The 19,375-nt window shown below is 42.6% G+C and overlaps 1 long non-coding RNA gene and 1 other non-coding gene across 2 annotated transcripts; one reads left to right on the top strand and one right to left on the bottom strand.

The window, feature by feature from the left end:
* The first annotated feature begins 1,277 nt into the window (after positions 1–1,277).
* LOC116666054 lies at positions 1,278–18,106 on the top strand. The gene is made up of 6 exons (XR_004322911.1): positions 1,278–1,620; positions 2,229–2,304; positions 4,531–4,847; positions 6,538–6,638; positions 15,150–15,218; positions 15,923–18,106. It is a non-coding gene; the product is annotated as an uncharacterized LOC116666054 (long non-coding RNA).
* Positions 9,349–9,420, bottom strand: TRNAT-AGU. The gene has a single exon. It is a non-coding gene; the product is annotated as a tRNA-Thr (tRNA).
* Positions 18,107–19,375: the final 1,269 nt, after the last annotated feature.

The following is a 19,375-nucleotide window of genomic DNA, read 5'->3' on the forward strand; positions in this document are numbered from 1 at the left end:
CCTGGTAACCATAAGTTTATGTCTGTGAGTTTGTCTCTGTTTTGCAAATGAGTTCATTTGTGTCCTTTCTCCCTCTAGATTCCACATATAAGTGATATCATATGATATTTTTATTTCTCTTTCTGGCTTATTTTGCCTAGTATGACAATCTCCAGGTCCATCCATGTTGCTGCAAATAGCACTATTTTATTTTTTAATGGCTGAGTAATATTCCATTATATAAGTAGTATTCCATTATATATACACAGCTTCTTTATCCAGTCATCTGTTGATGGACATTTAGGTTGCTTCCATGTTTTGGCTGTTGTAAATAGTGCTGCTATGAACATTGAGGTGCATGTATCTTTTCAAATTAGAGTTCTTTCCAGATATATGCCCAGGAGTGGGATTGCTGAATCATATGGTAAGGCTATTTTCAGTTTTTTGAGGAATCTCCATACTGTTTTCCATAATGGCAGTGCCAAACTACATTCCCACCAGCAGTGTAGGAGGGTTAGGATGCTGACTCTTGTCACTGATGCTCTAGGTCTTGATGTAAGTCCCTGGGCTGGGAACTGAGGATGACTGAACGTGTCGTCTCTGACTGTAGCCCATTACTCTTGAATCAAATTTCTCTACCTCCTTTCTCTCTTTTTTTCAGGATAGGACTTACTTTAGTGAGTCCTTAGTTCTTCACATAAATAGACTCCTCATATTTGAGTCTTCAGGCTCAAGCTGAAGTTCTTACCTCTGTGGAGTCTAGATGTGGAGTCAAAGCTGCCCTTGGGCTCTTGATATCAGGATCCATGATGCCCAAAGACTGTAGGGAGAACCCTCAGTTAACTCACTGTTCCCCTGGTGTGAGATGCCTCACCATGGGACAGGAGGAGAGGAAGGTATCTGGTCCCCAGTTTTGTGGCATTGCTGCCCTCCCAGAACACCCCCAGGCTCACTTTGACCAAAGTGAAAAGTGGAGAACTTGCCTTTGCAACGACCCTCTCATCTGTCTCTGCTTCTGCCGTTCTTCAATGCCTGTTACTGGAGGTATGATGTATCCTTAAGTGCCACCTCTCTGCTAGGACTCTCCAGGGGGCTGCCTGTCTTGGCCTGACTGTCATCGGCAGGGCCTTGTGCTGTGAGCCCCTTCCCCTCTTTTCCTCCCATCAAAGCTTACCTGTCCAAGGTGCCACGCCATCAAGAGCTGCTCTTTTCTGGAAAATGATAAGCTGAGAGGTTGGATAATGATCATGACTTTGCCCTATCTCTTCAGCTGACCACCCCTGATGGAATGTGATCAGAGTTGAGAGGTGATATCCACCTTTGGGTTTCAGGACTGAAGACCAAGAGCCTTGCCGTGAACATGAAAATGACAGCTCGCTGGGGAATGGGTAGGGCCCCTGCCTGTTGAGATGTGTTGACAACCCACATGTGTGGCCCTTCACTTACATCCTCCAGGGAGCCTTATAAGCAGAACTTGCAGTTGGATGACTGTTTAGATGCAGAACATGCTGCCTCTCTGCAAAGGCACTTGTGCCTGATGATAGTTAAGATAATGCATGCTGTCTGTCTGCTGGAGTAAGGAAAGCTGGCAGAAGAGATCAAGTCTAGGGCTTCATTCAGGAGGCAACAGAAGAATTGAAGGTGGGTATAACAGAATTAAAATGATGACCAATGGAAGCCATGGAAGTAAGAGAAGTGGGTGAGGATACAAGCAGGCAGAAGAGGGTATTGGAAAAATTTGATCCCAATTATTTTATGGAGAGCTGGGTTCTGGACACAGAGAGGTTTAAGGAGGAATAAGGTAAGTAGGTAGAGGGAAGGTACTGAGAAGGGTGGAATAATGTTCTCCTTGGAGGAGCCTGGGTGAAGGTCATTGTTAGATAGAAGGACAAGGGCAAGGGTACTCCTCTGGAGGTTTGAATACTCACCCTCACAGCAGTCCTGGGTGAGCAGATGGGAGGGCGGATGACTGGAAGAATGAATGAACACTGCCAGTATACTCTCTGAGCTTACAAAGACTTGTTGGGTGAGTCAGAGTTATTAATATAAATAGTAACGGTGGCAACAATATGTCCCAGTGACAGTCCTATTTTAAAAATTAACTTTAAAGTCTATTTTAAAATGTTGTTCTAAATCCCATGTACATTCTCTTTCGCATTCTTTTGAAGATTCCAGTCTGTTATTTACAGTGTTTATTACTTTTAAGCATATGGGAGTACATATGATGTCTGTCCACTTTTTTTTTCCAGAGCTAGTAAACAGACTGGGAACAGGACCGATATAGTCATATTCATTCTGTCATTGACCTTGGGCAGGCTCTCCAAGGTCAGTAAGGGTGGTTGGATTTTTGTCAGAATTGACTTGTTTTCAGCAGGAGCTGGGTCTCCCGCCTACTAACATTTGTAATCTTTCCTTACTATCTAGCCTGCTGTAAAATTACTAGTACAGTTTCCCCAGGCAATGACTTCGTGATTTTCTACTTTTTTATTGATCAATAAACAGTTTTAAACCAAAAAACCCCACAGTGAGAATAGAAACTTATTTGCTACTTGTAACTACCTGCCTTGGAGAAGAAAAAGGGATTGGGAAGATAAGAGCCTGAGGCTCCTGCTGCCTCCCTGATGCCAACACCAAGAGATGAAAATAGAATAATGCAGTTGTAGGTTAACAAAACAACGTTTGACTACTCTTTGCTGAGTACCTGGTCATCTCATGAAATTAACCCCTTGTGTCCTTGACCCCTGGATCTGTGTATCACCTTCTGAAAACCTCAGGAAGGCAGACTTCGGCTGGTGTGTTCACTACTCCTTTTCCAGTGCCAAGCACAGTGCCTAGCATCACATTAGGGTTAAGGAAAACATAAGGGAGCTATCAGGATTGAGAATAAGAGGGTGAATTTATTTTTCTGTTATATTGAGACCGGTTTCCAGTAATTTCCTTGCATAAGTTCCATCTCTCCAGCGAGACTTAAGGAGAGAACCCAGGCCCTATGTGTTTTCTTTTTCCTGTGGCATCGAAAGTAGTTTATGACCACGGAAATACCCTCCAGGCGGTAATGACTATGTTTCCAATGGTTACGGCTTCCCATCATCCTATTTGCTTTCTTTTGGTTGTGTTTTCGGGTAAATGGAATTTTGAAAATAAGTTTAGAAAATAAGGCAATATTTTTTAGTAAAACCAAATCAATAACCAGCTAAGGATAACAGAAAATTTGTGATTCGAAAACTGTTCGCATGGGCACATTTTGAAGGATGGAAGAACTTTCTTCTCATGTTTGTTGATATCATTTGTTTTATCCAAGGAGGGAGGATGAAATGAAAGCGTGCTTTTTTTTTAAGCAATATTGAGTCATTTGCTTTTCTGATAAGAAATGCTGAGAAACAGTCAACCTTTGTTTTTCCTGGATTCCACAGGAAACTTACTGACAAACTCCTGATGTCTACGTAATGCTTAAAATCCAGAAATGGCAAATTCAGTGACGACACAGGCAGGGTATCAAGAAAAAGGGAGGGATGGAAGAGCTAGTTTATAGTTCATCAAAGTAAGAATACCCTCTCTACAAATCTTCCTTAAATAAAACATGTGCTTTAACTCACCAAACGTGGAATCACAGACTTTGGGACCTGGAAGGGCGTTGGGAGCCTCTATTTCAGTCTGCTCATTTACATACAAGGAAACGATCCAGAGCTTTTTGAAACAGACCTGTGACTGTTTGAAGTCACGTGTGAGTCAGTGGCAGAGCCCTCCTGCTCTGGACCCCAGACCCGGGGGTTGAATAGGGATCACCAGCCCTGATTGTTCTCGTGATACCCGCAGGACACAAAGCTGTGTCCCAGTCGCAGATGGGAGCCCAGGTAGCCTTTTCCTTCCATGCCTTTGCTAGCCCATTTTTCTCCCAGGGGGCCTCCTCAGGTTGCTGGGTACCTCGGGCCCCAGGGTAACCCTTTCCAGGGGGTTGACAGAAAGCCTGGGTGTGTGGCCGGGAGTGAGGTTCATTGCCATGAGGCACTGAACCCACTCCTCCACACCAAGAAGGTTGCCCAGTGCCCAGGGGCTCCGTGTGTCATGGCTGCAGCCCAGCAGACCCACTAGCAGTGAGGCATAAAGCCTTTCACTCAGCCAACTGATGAAAACTCTGTCCTTTTCAAAATGTCCCAGAAAGCCAAAATAACTCATATTTCCCACGCAACGTTAGAGCAGATTTATGCCCCTTTAAGAACACATGGGGTGTAAAAAGATGAAGGGAGAGAGGGCCTAAAGTTTTACATATGGCACCAAGGTAATCCTAGCCGAGTTGGCTCCTCTCCGGAGAGCGCTGGCAGGGTATAATTAGAACGGAGATCGCCATCCCAACAGATCTATACTTGAGCAAATCGTGGCTTAAGACAAAATTGGAACCAAGGCTAAATTTATCAATAAGGGAGTTTAAAAAAAGGAAAAGAAGACAAATGAAGTTGAAATTTCTCCTTGTTTATTTTAATGTGCAGAACATTCGCTAGCTGATTTATGCCACAGCTTCAGTGTATTTTTCATTTTTTATTTATTTTGCAGTTAATTGGATTTCCAGGCTCTGCAGCCAGTCACTGCAATTGATCCTTGAAAAGATGGATTTATTGCTTAGACAGGCAGAATTCTGACAATCTTCAGAGGTTGGAAAATAGAAGAAAACAGCCCATACACAGAGCACTGTGGGTCACCATTGAGTCAGACCAGGAAGATACGTTACAGCCAGCAGGTTCATGCCAGAAGTTCAGCACCAGGAGTCTTCTTGCTAAATGTGCAGCACCCGGACCCAGTGGAATCTTTTGTAGGGTGTTGTCAGTCATCCATGCTTAGGAGGAAATAAAGCTTACGATGGAGACACCAAGGTAGATATCAGATCCCAGAAACGTTGGAAAATTAGCTAAACTTGAAACAGCTCACAAACTTGGTGGCTCACTCTGGAATGGGACCTTATTTTCCCTGCTGGGTAGCCCTGTTGGAATGGCATAATGGCTCGTGGGGGCAGAATCAGTATGGAACTCCTGTCTTCAGCTACTCTTAGCAGAGGGCTCTGGAAATTTGCCAGTGATAAGCAGCAGAACATTACCCTCAGTTCTGCAAAAGTCTGACATCCATTCAGCCATTTGCATATCTTGCATCCATGCATCCATCCATCCATGTAATAATTTTTTATTGAGCCCCTACTATATGCTAATCCCTTTGCCTGGTGCTGAGCATAGAGAATGGATAATAAAACAATATTTTTTCACAAGAATGGAAAATATTTGATAAACTTAGAATGATGGGCTTATTAAACTATAGTGTTATTTACAGCCATAGTTCATCAACCACAAACACAATAATGTGTTTGCATGACATGTTACAACAGAAGCTTTATTCGGTTCATTCAGAAAACATTGGCAAAATAAATTACAGAGGCAAATTCAGATACAGGCTTCAATGTATAAAGTTGTACGTAACAAAAAATACAGGTGCTACTTATAACAATAACTAAGAGATAAAAACTAATGATAAACTATAATTGCACAAAGGATTGTAAACATTTTGCACACTTGTCAGTCCTTTCTTTTGGGCAAGGTGATATTTTGATGACAAATAAATTAACAGATACACACTTGAGTGAACTATTTCCATACAATACAAAAAGAAGTTTGGTTTGCTTTCTTCTTGTAAACATAAGTTTTGCAAAAAATGAAAAATCAATAAAATTGCCTTGCAGGCCAACTAGAGATTTATACCTGGGCAGCAAAGTGATTTTGGAAATGCTTTAAGTGTTAAATAAAAATTTAATTAATAATTAATTAGTATCTTTTCAATGGTATTTTATACATAATAAATGACAAGTCCTTGTCCTCATGGAGATTATAACCTATTGGGCAAGGACTAATTACAAATTTGCTGAGTATCAGGAAGAGAAGTTCAGGAAGCTGCAGGAACGTATTAAAGGGGGACCTACCCTGGTCTGGGGGTTGGGGAAGGCTTCCAGGAGGAAATGCTGTGAGCTGAGACCAGAGACTGAATATACAAATAGACAGTAGTTAGACCATATGTGAAATAGAAATCTGACCCATAATCTGCAGCAACCAGCCCGGGACACCAACCTATTATCTACAGTAACCAGCTTGGGCGGCCAGCCTGCTGTCTGTAAGTCAGACTTGTAGGAAGTCAGACCACTTTCTCCAGCAACCAGCCCAGGAAGCCAAACAATAACCCCTGTAACAACTGGCCCGAAACAGCCAGGACTGTATTAATAACTGATGGCATCCTTAATTTTTGTCCTTACTTAGAATCAACCAGAGAAAGCCAAATATGCACCCCTAACCAATCACGTAGAATGGGCTACTGCTATACGTACTGCTTTCCCATGCCAGCAGCCTCCAACCAGGGCACGCCTGAAACCTGTCCTTTCTGCCTTATAAAACCTTCCTACTCCTCTGCCAGCCTCTGAGACTCAGCCAAAACCCAAGCGGTAGTGGCTGACTCCCTTGCTGTAGCAAGCTCCAGATACACAGCCTTTGCCTGTTCTCACTTGATTGATCTCTGTTGGTTCCACAGACCTGAAGAATGAGCATGTGCGGGCCAGACAGTGGCCAGGAAAAGAGTGTTCCAAGAGATGGAACAGCACGTGCAAAGACCCTAAGACAAGAAAGACTAAGGTACCCTCTTCAAACTGAAGAGTCAACCATGACTGAAATGTGGAGGACGATGCAGAGACTGGAATAAGATAGGGCTGGAGACAGGGTTTTGGGGGGAGGGTTGGGATCCTGCAGGACCTTGTGAGCTGTGTTGGTGACTTGGGCCTTTATCCTAACCTAAACCTCTTTTATGGCTGATGCTTGGGAGTTTCCTCCTTAACCAGTGCGTTTCCATTGTGACTGGTCTCCAGCTCCCGTCTGCTGCTGTGTATGTGAGCTGCTTATGTCCTGAGGGCTTACTTGCTTTGAGAACTTTTTGTTTTTTGTTAGCATTGTTTTCCCGACGCAGATGTATGGGCAAAGATGGCTTACTGTGTGGGTCCTGCTCTATGCCAGGACCAGCGTTCCTGTCCTTCTGAGCGGTGATAAAGGATTCCCCAAGCTCCTCTCTGTCCCTGCGCCCAGCCTGGCCTAGGAGGAAAGGTCAATGTAACAGAGACTGAGACTTATTCCTATATCTGTTCTCACCTTCTATGGTGATAGAACATACTGTCAATTAGATTGGAGGTATTTCCCAGTCTCCTTTGCAGCTCAGTAATTAATAGGCTTTTGGCTAAGGTTGGGCCAATGGAGTTCAAGGGGAAGTGAATATACAACTTCTGGACATGCACCTAAAAGACCAGGGCATGCCTTTCACTTTCCACTGGCTGCGGTGTAAAGGTGGTACCATTTTGGACGATGCATACCAGGGATGGCAGAACGACCAGAAAGAGCATCATGACTGACGGGGACTGCTTACATCTGGAAAGTAAGGCAAGAGAGAAATCTTTTTATCTTATTCAAGTCACTATTATTTTAATCTCCGCAACCGCAATCTCTCAAAGTGTGGTTCTGGAATCCCTGGGGGTGTGTGTGTAGGGGCGGGGAGACTCTTTCATGAGGCTCATAACAGTACTGACTCTTTATTTGCCTTTTTTATTCTCATTTTCTCATGAGTAGATTCCTGAGTTTTCCAAAGGCTAACATGATGAGTGATATCACAACAGGTTGAATGCAGAAGCCAATACACGAATACAGCTGTCTTCTGTTAAGCCAGATATTAAAGAGCTTCGAAAATGTGAAAAACAATGTCACCCTTCTCAATCAAATTTTTTTGAAAATACAGTTTTTTAAATAAAAATTATGTTTATATCTTTATTATTGCTATTTTAAAATGGCGATTTGTTTAAAAATTCTTTTTTGTTACTTCTAGTTTTTTAAAAATGTTATTTATTTATTTATTTTTAAGTGACACACAGTCAGTTACAATGTGTCAATTTCTGGTGTACAGCACAATGGCTCATGCATATACATACATGTATTTGTTTTCATATTCTTTTTTGTTAAAGGTTATTACAAGATACTAAATATAGGTCCCTGTGCTATACAGAAGAAATCTGTTTGAATTAAAAAAAAGATTTTTTAACAGAGGTACTGGGGGTTGAACCCAGGACCTTGTGTATGCTAAGCACATGCTCTACCACTGAATTATACCCTCTCTCCAGCAATTTTTTTTTAAAATAGCAGTTTTGTTAAAAAAAAAAAAAAACCAAATGCATGAAGGAATGTTAATTTTTTTTTTCCATTTTAATTTCTAATGGTAAATATGGAGAGACGTAACCCACACATATGAAAGCACTTTGGGGCTGTCAATAACAAAGTCCATAAATGTTTGAGAACGACTGTCCTAACTAATCCAGGGAGCTAGACGTTCCTTATTGATGAAAAGTTACCAGCTCCAGGTCCCATGTACCTGCTGTTCTGGGGATCAGCCGAGGTGGCTGTCACTCCTTCTCTTTCTGCACCCTGCTTCTGATCTCTTCTCTCCTGGTTTCCTTTGATTCTCCAGGAATTGTTCAGTTAACATAGAATCCACTGAACATTTCTTTTCCCCTCCAACCTTCACTGCTTCACTCAATAATGAAGTCCCTAATATGGGCTAGGGCGGTGCTTGGTCTGCAGGTCAAGGATGACCGGGACACGGTTGCTACTTTGGCTTGGCTCACAGCAGTGGAGAGGGGCGGTGAGCAGACAGTGGCAGCTCAGGCACTCCTCAGCATAGTCATGGATTGTGTCGGGTGTGGAAGTGACACAGAGAAGGGCTCTGCCTTGGGGGAAGCGGAGGCAGTGTGCAGGGGGGTTTTAAGGCAGAGGTGACTTTGAAGGAAGCTGAAAAATAAATATAAATTAGCAAGTTTCTATGCAAGGAGTGCTGGGAGGGGGAAGGGCGCCCAGGCAGAGGAAACAGCAGGGGCAAGGGCACGGTGACTTCATAGGGCAGGGTGTTTTTGGAAAAGTCTCAGTGGTTCATTATGGGCCAAGAAGCTGGAAAGGGGCCAGGACTCATTAAGTAATGATAAACAATTTGACTTTTAGTTTTAAGGCAGTTGGAAATCATGGAATAATTTTAAACAGAGTGTGATGTGATCATATATGATTTCAGAACGGTAGTAAGGGTTCTTCACCTTGCTTAGGGGCTGTGTTCACCTGCTTCTGAGAGATGCTGCTACATTTTGGCAGGGCTGGTGGGTGGGGGGTCTCTCTGGGGAGACCCCTTTATTCCACACATCACAGCCAATTAATGGCCCCTTCATTTTTGAGAGGAGGCAGGGGACAAATGATTCTGAGTGTGGATGGTGAAGTATGTGTTTTTTGAAATTAATTAAATCATTAAATTATTTATTTAGGTTAATGGAAGTAGTGGGGATTGAACCCAGGACCTTGTGCATACTAAGCACACACTCTACCACTGAGCTATACCCTCCCCCCAAGTCAGGGTTCTTTTTATTCATCTGTCTGCATAGAACCCCAGGCATTAGTGTCTAAACTCTAGGGAGGGAAGGGCTGTACAATAATTAAAAAGAGCTGTTTTTTGTCTGTAATTATGACTACTTAGCAGTTACAACTAATTACAACTTTATAAGTTTGTCACTAATGATAAATATTTTTGAGCACCTAATACGTGCTGGGCGCCTCTTATGCTGCACGTGCCAGTGCATGTCATCCTCACAGCAACCCCTTCAGCTACGGCCTATGCTATCTCCCTTTGTATGAACAGGATATTGAGGCAGAGAGAATTTATGGGATTAAACGCTGCCGCCTGGACCCTGAGGCTGCACCGTTGACGGTCACCCTGCACTGCCTTCTAGTCAGAAGACTCCATGCAACAGGTTGGGGGACCTGCAGTGTCAGTTCATTATGGTCATAACTTTTCTCTTCTCACCAAGGCCCGAGTGACTGGAGAACTCACAGGTTAGAAGACTGACCAGCAGCTTCAGCGTTGCCTGGGAAGCTTGTTAGAAAGGCAAATTCTGGGGCCCGACCTCAGACCTACTAAATCGGAGACTGTGGAGTCGGGGCCCAGCAAACTGTTTTTCACAATCCCACTGGGTGATTCTGATACATATTGAAGTCTTAAAAGTACGGGATTAGAGCTAAATCCTGGGATGGGGGTGTGCGTGTGGACGGAGGGGGAGGGAACAAATCCGAGGGAGAGACTGGAAGCCAAAGCCCATTTTGGAGGTTGTTGCCGTCACTAGGGTGAGAGCTCAGCCTGAAATCAGATTCTGCAGTTTCGGATCATCTGAGGAGATTTTGAAACATACCAGTGCCCTGACTTCACCCCAAACCTGTTAAATCCGACTCTCTGGGGCATAGAACCCTGGCATCAGTTTGTTTGATTGTTTGTTTGTTTTAAGAAAAGTATCCCCCAGTGATACTGATGTGCAGCTAGGGGTAAGAAAACATGGCTCTCAAACTTGAAGACGCATCAAAATCTCCTGGAGAGCTTGTTAAACAGAGGCTACTGAGCCCCACTCTCAGAGTGTTTGATTTAGCAGGTCTGGGCTGCAGCCTGAAAATCTGCCTCTCCAGCCTGCATCTCTGTATCTCCAGTTCCCAGATGCTGCTGATGCTTCTGGTCCAGGGACCACACTTGGCGAATCACTGCCTTCCTTATGTGTTCACCAATAGCCCTGGCAGGTTAAGCACAGCGGAGGCTTAGGACAGGAGCTGGAGGGCCCCTCCTTCTGCAGTTAACTGGGTCGAGCCAGTGTATCGATGTGTCTATGACGTGATTTATCTCGCTGAAGATGTGAAGCATTCTAATTAATTATCTAGACAGTTTTACCTGCCAGACATATTTATTACTTAAATTTTTAGACCTAAAATTTGTCTTTCCCCAGGACAGTGATTGCTTGAGAGTTGATAAAGAAAGACCAACTTTCGTTTCTCAGTTTTGCCCCTTAAAGGATTTCCCCCAACGTATGGACTTGCAGAATTCAAGTATTCTGAGGGAAATGCTAAGGTTTAAGGTATCATTTTAGATCTACAGCCAGAAATCAGGCTTTTAGAACGATCATAGTTATGGGGCATTCAATAGAATACTCATTACTCAAACAACTTCTGAAAATAGTCCAAGGCAATTTAACTTTTATTCCTGCTGTAGAGCTTGTCACCATTTATTAATCTTAATTTCCCTCAACATCACATATCAGATGAGAGACCGATTTTTTCCCCTCTGTTTCCATAACATTAATATTTAAATGGCAGAGTATGGCACTCATAAACAGCTACGGAGGAGAGGAATCATATCTCTAGGAAGGAAAACCTGGACAAAATGCCACCCCAAGGCGTCTTCCTTAAAAACCGCCCCCAAACAAAGCCAAGAAAATATCCCCAGTACACCTTGCAGAACAGAATAGAAAGATGAAGAGGCATTGCCTGTGAAGTGAATAACATTGTTTCAGAGACCTCCCTTACTAAAGCGAAGAAACAATTGGGGAGGTGGAGGCGGAAGGCTGTGCAGGTGGGGATGCTGGCAGAAGTCCCTGTGCTTTGAACGCTAACACAGCTCACGGAAGAATCCAAAGCACGTTCTCGGCTTGTTTTGTGGCTCCAGGAGGGAATTCAGTTTTATCACTTTAGGTATCTATTTGGCATCAGTTGTGTGCTAGGCTCGGGGCTACAGGAGGCAGGAACACCAAGATGGATGAGGCACAACCTCGGCCTTTAAGCAGCTGGCGGAGAGGATCAGACAAAAGCCCAAGTCCGGTGGGACATGCGCCAGGGAAAGATGTAAACAAAGTGGTGAGGCACCTCAGAGAGGGTGGGCGGAGATTAGGAAGGCAATCGTAGGAGTTTTGAAAGACAGGGTTCTTGCAAATGGAGATCAGAAATTTGGTTTAAGGGAACAGAACTGATTTCACTGTACATTTCCAGAGCATTCATTGAACCTTATGTAAGTCACTACACTGGGTTCTGGGGCTATAAACACGAATAAGACTTTTTCCTGCTCTCAAGGAGTGGGGAAAACAGGCAAGGGCAATTACAGTGCTGCTAAGGCTTCCCGGAGGAGGTGATATCTCAGCTGAGGCCTAAAGAATAAGTGGGGCTTATTCAGAAAAAGATGGAAGGAAGTGGGGAAGAGAAACAGCGGGTACAAAACCCGTGAAGAGAAGAGAGAGCTAGGTGTTTGCAGAACTGAGAGTACAGAGCGTTAGGACAGGTAGAAAGAGAGGTGAGGCTGAGGTGTCATGGAGGCCGGACCAAAGAGGGCCTGGCTTTTAGACACTGGCCCATGAAAGGGTTTAGGCTTTTTCTGTAAGTCATTGGGAACCACTAAGGGATTTTATTACAGGTGCTGTGTGAGAATGTTTAAAATTTAGGCAGATTGTTCTGGTTACGGCGTGGAAGAGGGTTTGGCAGAAGGCAAGACCGGAATCAGGTGATGGTTTAGGAACTTATGGCGGTAAGACAGGTGAGAGATGATGGGGGTTGGTAGAGTGGGTGGAAAGAAGGGTTGAGTTAGAGTGATATCAGTGAACTAGAGTCAATAGGATTGATTGGCAGAGAGGGTGTGCGGTTGGAGAGACAACTCTACATTTATTTGGTTTGGGCTACGTGGATGGTGGTGCCATCCATAAAGTCAGAAAATAAAGGAGGAACAGGCATGAGTTGAGAGATGAGACTAGATGATGAGTTCTGGACGTGTTGAGTTTGTAGAACATTCATAGTGAGGGGACCAACATTCACAGGTGGATACGTGAGTCAGGACAGAGATCTAGATAGTGATTGACGCTGTGGAACTAGAAGAGGTCACCCAGGACGAGTGTAGAATGAAAAGAAAAGAGAAAAGCACACTTCCTATTACTACTTCTTTTTAACACTATGTTGGTGGTCCTGGATGGTTCAATAAGGTAAGAAAAGGACATTAGAGGCATAGGGATTGGAAAGGAGGAATTAAAATAGTCTTTATCTGCAGATCATATAATAATTTACCTAGAAACCCCAAATTACTCCAAAGACTAATTATTAGAAATAATAGGAGTGTTTAGTAAGGTGGCTGGGTATAAGATTAATATAAAAATCAGTTATATTTCTCTGTATCAGTAAAAACTATAAGACAAAATTAAACAGAAAACATCTACAAAATTATTACAGAATATCAAATATCCAGGAATAATCTAAGATAAGATGTGAAAGACCTCTGCAGGGAAAATTACAAAACCTTATTAAAAGCCATTAAAGAAGACCTGAATAAGGAAGGAACATGTATTTTGGATAAGACAATATCATAAAGATTTCAATTGTTATCTATAGATTCAGTATATTTCCAATCAAAATCCTAGGCTTTTTTTCATGGTACTTGATAAGGTTATTTCAAAATTCACATGAAGGGGTAGAGGGCCAGGAGTAGTCAGGATATGTCTGGAAAGAAAGCGCAGGGAGGAAGGACAGGGTAAATTGATACAGAAATAGACAAAGAGGCCAGAGGAATAGATTTGAGATTCATAGATGAAACTTGGGTTTCCTGCGACAGAGGTGACATAGCAGAATAGGAAGAAAGAAAGAGTGATCAATAAATGGAGCTGGGAAAAGATAGTTATCCATTATCCATATGGAAAAAGATAAAATTGCATCCTTGCCTCACACTACGTCAACTCCAAATGGATTAAAGATTTAAAGGTACCTTAAAGAAAGTGAAAGACAAGTTATAAACTTTGGTAAAATATTTGTAATATGCAGAAGTACAAAGTATTATCATCAAAATATGTAAAGAACACCTATAAATCAATAACAAAAGCACACACGTAGAAAAGTGGGATAAATGCACAAACAGAAAAATCGCACATGACCAATAAACGTGTAGAGAGATGGTCAGCATCATTCGTGATCAGGAGAAATGCAAATCACAACCACCACGAGATACTATTTTACATCTATTTAATTAGGTAAAAATCACAAAGCCTGACAACACTGAGTAGGAATACAATGACTTTGGAAAAGGGTTTGACCTTATCTCCTGAAGCTGAACATATGATCAGCTTAGAAAAGAGTTTAACATTGTCTCTAAAGCTGAATATTCACATTTCTGATAGCCCAGCAACTCAGCCCATAGGTATATACCTAAGGCAAACTCCTGCATATGTACAACACGATGCATGTAGAACAATGATCACAGCAGCATTGTTGACAATAGGAAAAACCTGGAAAAAACCTAAATGCCCAACATTAAGAGATGAAGAGAATATATGGTCACTATCTGTTATTAACAAAAAATAAATGAACTGCAGTAACTTACAACAATATGGATGAATCTAAGTAATGTCACAGTAAGGAAAAATAACTCTCCAAAGGTTACTTACAGTATGACACTTCCTTAAAAAAAGTAAAATTAAAAGTACTGATATAAATGTCTGTGTATAATCCATGTATATATATGCACAATGTGTATGTACAGCATACATTTTCTATATAACATGTATTATATGTGTACATACGTAATACAAATAAATGCAGTAAAACTATATACAAAGGAAGGCAAGGGAGTGAACCTGGGTTTCGAGAGGATGCTTATCTCAGGTGGGGAAAGGAAGCAGGAGGATGGAATGAGGGGGAAAGCATATGGTTAGATGTGAATCCCTGTCAGGGCTCTAGTTTTATTTTTTGGATGGTGCATTCATGAATGCTTAATACATTATTAAAAATAACTGAGTAAAGGTAGCTCAGGCATGGACCAACAATGAGAGAATCATCAATCAAGGATTGTGATGAATCTAATACTGTGCATCTGAGGTCCAATTAGAGAAAAAGAATTTTCTTAAATGAATGAATGAAGAGAAAATCATCAGTGACAGTGATCAGAGTGAAACCTGATACAGGCAGACCTTCATCACACTCCTGAATTCAATAATGGAATGTACTCGCTAGGGCATCTCTTTAGGGGATTATAAGTAAACTCAAGGAAATTTTGGAAAAACAAGTTTTTAGGACAAGCTATGCCTCGTCTAAAAATGTTCCTCGGTCATTCCTAAAAATGAAAGCTTTTGCTGTTCCTTTATAGCTTAGGGATTCTGTCCTTTTACACTGTCCTCTGGCTTTTATCCCCTGCAGTTAGAGTGAGCTGCTCTCGGATGGTTTGCAATTGAGTTGCATGATCTAAGTCACGTGGACCAAAGGAGACGTATTTAAAGCATGATCTTTTTATTCCAGATTGTTTAAAATAGCCTAAGCATCCAGAGAACCAACAAACCCCCAAATTTCTAATGTGGTACTTTGCAAGTAAGTATTTTAAATTTTATACAAATCATTTTCCTCCTCACCATAATTACCAGCTAAAACTTACTCCACCTTGGATTCTATCCCCCGAGTTTCATTGGTCTGTTTCTTTCTCTCTCATCCCAAATCTTGTCCTGTTGCAGTTGGGACGCTTTGCTGGAGCCCCCCACTGTGGCCTGCCCACTTCGTGTGACCACAGAGACCCCCAATAATGGGACTTTCTCAGCTCATGGAAGTGCAGGCAAACTAGGCTGACTGGTGACCCAACTTTATGAGAACAATTCAGAAACAGTTTCCTTGCTACACAGCAACACCTGCCCTTTACCTGCCCTAGAGTTGTTCAAAGGAATGAGGGACTAGAGAAAATTCTTAAGAAGGAAACAGCCTTAAATATCCATCATGTCATTTGTCCCCATAGTTCAAGGAGGAACTTTCTTCCTTGTGACTATGATGAACTCTAATGAGTTGATGCCCACACTTTAGTCTCTAATGCCCCCAGGTTGAGGCAGAAGTGTGGTAGGGGTCAGAACACCTTCCTGGGTCCGATCATTCTCATGGCTAAAGGATCCTAACAGTACATGATAAAGGTGCCTGACTTCCAAATTCCCAAAATTCCAAATTTCCAAATTCCTGCCATGAAACCCCTTTTAAATCTTAGATTTCATTGAAAATGTTCACTTGTAAAGGATAAGTATTTTATTTTTCAGATAATGGAAACGTCATTTCCAAGGAAATTGAAATGTTCCGCTAGATCATAAGCCTCCGGAAAAGAGCGTTACGCTTCGTATGACTGTCTCCTTGGCCACTAGCACCAGACATGATACATGGCAAATTTTCGAGACTGGAGGTCAGATTATTGGCTACTGTGATGATTTCCTAGTCTGGATACTCAAATCATATCCTACCAATCTTCTCTATCTTCCAAAGGTCGTTCTGGGGAAGCTAATTGAAAGTACTACTCCCAGTAGCAATCTAGCTCCCAGTTTAGGACTCTGTGATGAAACTGGGAAGGAGACATGACTTGGGTCTTGGGTTTTGAGAGACGTGAGCCTGAGGAAGGAGGAAGTGGGTCTCTTACTTCCCCACTGCCCCCTAACCAAATCTTAGGATCATAATGCTCAGGAAATGCCCACGGACAGACAGAGACAAAGAGGAGAGAAAGGTGGATTGTCCCCAGAGAGTCTCTGGGAACATTTCCCAGCCCGTGGACTAGAAGAGGAAGACTAATAAGGATGCCTGACCCACCTCTGGCACCAGGACCGACCTGGGTCTGAGGCAGAAAGGTAAGCAGTTTACCTGGGTGCTGATTTTAGGGCAAAGTCATCCTCCCTGCTAGAAAAAATGGCCCCACTGAATGTCCTGATCGATCAAGATTAGCAATTCCCCCTCTTTAAGGGGAGAGCTAAGAAGAGGAGTAGTTGAACAGGAAGGAAGATGGTGGAGTTCCCACCCCCAGGGTGAGCACTCAGTACGCGTTTGTTAAAAGAATGAATGAAGCCAGGCAGTGTTGCTAGGGAGTTGTTACTATGAGAAATACCATTTGCATGCAAATTTTACATTATTAGCAATTAGGAGCCTCTAGCAAGGAGCCTGATGGAAGGGCCAATATGTTGCTTTTCTGAATAAGATGTGAATGGAGAGGAACACCTCCAGCTTTCCGCAGAGCATGAAACAGAGGCTTGGCTTTAGTTATATCATATTTAAGACTATGATGTCAGGTAAATAAGTTCTGGAGGCACTACAGAAGCAGGAATGAATTGCATGTGAAAGTTCAGAATATTGGATCTCCAATTCTCTTCTCCAACCCAGTTTCCTTTTCCTCACAAATGGAAAAAGGAAAATCCAAGCCCTAGTTCCTATGAGATGCCAAATTGAGCCAGAGCTAGTTGTGATGTTTGGCTTGCATACTTTAAAGGCTAATGGAAACTGGGGACAAATTAGGAAATATTATGCAGATGATTAAAAAGTTCAGAAGCACCCGAAGTGGAAGTTACGCCATCCAAAGGAGATGGTGGGGACAGCTCTACCCACTTGAAAGAGTCTTTATCTCAGCTAAAACATAGCAGAGGAAAAGTTCTGAAGTTGCCTCAAGATAGATTTAGGACTGGGAGAAATTTCTGATGAGGATTATGAAAACAATCAGGAAATCCACTTACATATGCTCACCCTAGAGTGTGGAGCCTGGGAGGTGATAAAAAATGTTTTTTGAGTGAATGATCAGGTCATGGAATCATTCTTGACTTTCGCTTTGGGTATAAATGCTTTGCATTTTTGACACTTTAGGAATAAAGAAAACTGACCGGATGATTTCTCACATTCCTTCCAGCTCCTTAATCCTACAAACGGCTCAAATTAGTTGATTATTTACTCCAGGAGACCCTAAAGGGTATCTAGAGGTTACAGGTAATCTCATCTTTGTGGCATGAATCCACACTCACACCCTGATTTTCCACCAGAAACGTTTAGACTTTTTCTCCATTGGAAAAGCACAGTCACTGTTTCCTTTCTATCGTGCCGTTAGTTACTCTAATCACTGAGGCTGTGTTACATCCCTCTGATACACATCAGTTCGAGCTATACATGTGCTGTAAGGAGGGGAGAGCGAGAACCTCTCAGCTGTAGTCAAAATTGGTTTCCTGAATGATGCTGCACGGTTTAACTGGAATTTGCATAGTATTCTAGTGGAAAAAAAAAAGATGGGGGTGGAGGGAAGGGTTCCTTTGGTTTTCAGGCTGTTAACTGTAATTAGCCTGGTTTCTGAGATGTAATTATCTTGCAATCTCAAAGCAAACACCCTGGAGGAAATTGCACTGTTAAAGACAGCATGGCATTAAAAATAAATTATTACCCTGGTGCCTGCTATGGCTGCTCATGCTTTGTGATTTGTTGGGGTTTCTGTGAGCAAGTGCTTGTTTAGGGCTGGAGTTGTGCAGCCATGTTGCCACTGTTTGTACTGGAGAGGTGGGAGGCATGGCTTGCTTGGTTGTTATAATGATGTGAAAATTTACCATTATGGTGGCAAAGCCTGGTGTTGTGCTATCCACGCTCCCCTCTCCAATCCTCAATCACCAAGAGACCCAGGGTCAAGGAAAGAGCACTGGGAGTCCTCTTTCGCAGCTGGCACTGATGAACGAGGGGAGAGGAGCGTCATAAACTACAGCTCAGGCAATTCAAATGATTCACAAGGAAAAATTGTGAGGAAGCAAGAATTACCCCACCTATCTTAGGGCCAAACACTGAGGGATCATGAGTCGTCCTCACTGACTGATCACAGAGGCTGGAAAGACCATATCATGGGATTTGGAATCAGAGACTTGTGGGTCTGAACATACGATTGTGCAGGTTGTATACTGCACAAACAGTCCCCACTGAGGGGACGGGGGAGGCTGACATTCCACCAATGTCCCCTGACCAAGCTGTGTGTTCATGGGGCTGCATCCACCCAGGGAAAGGGTATTTTTCCCAATTTGTCAACACCATGGGGATGCCTTCTAAGCTTTATCTGCCCAGAATATGTCACAAAGATGCTATACAGGCCATTACTTATGCTCTGTGTGACTTTGATCAAATTATTCTCTCTGAATCTCGACTTTCCCATGTTAAAAAAAATACTACTACACTGCTACTACTTAACATTATTTTGTGGAGTCAAAACTGAATCTGAAAAGCATGTGCTCAAAAGATGGCAGGAGTTTGGATGATAATAACAGTTATGACCAAGATGATCATTTTCATCAAGAAGTCATCTAGATTGGAGCTTGTACCAAGTCCTGGGCCAGGCACAGAAGCCTACAAGAGGCATGAGAACTTGGCTTCCTCTCTCACGGAGTTGAGGGTTTGGTGGGAGGGACAGTGCACGGACAGAAATAGCTAATTAATTTTGCTATACTTAAAATTTTAAATTAAAAAAAATTTAGTAACATGCGTGCTAAGCATGCACTCTACCACTGAGCTATTACCCCCCCGACCATTGCCCTATACTTTTGTATGGGTTCCGTGAGGTAAAATTCCACAGCCTCTATAGCAGTTTATCTTTGCTGTTAATTCAGTGCTGGGGCTAGCATTTTTACTATCAGAGGGACAAAAGTGGGGAACCCTATAAAATCTGGAGCTGCTGATATGGTAGTGCAAAAAGGGAAGATACGGCGATAGCGAGAAAT

The sequence above is a fragment of the Camelus ferus genome, chromosome 1 (assembly GCF_009834535.1).
Source record: "Camelus ferus isolate YT-003-E chromosome 1, BCGSAC_Cfer_1.0, whole genome shotgun sequence".
Lineage (NCBI taxonomy): Eukaryota > Metazoa > Chordata > Mammalia > Artiodactyla > Camelidae > Camelus > Camelus ferus.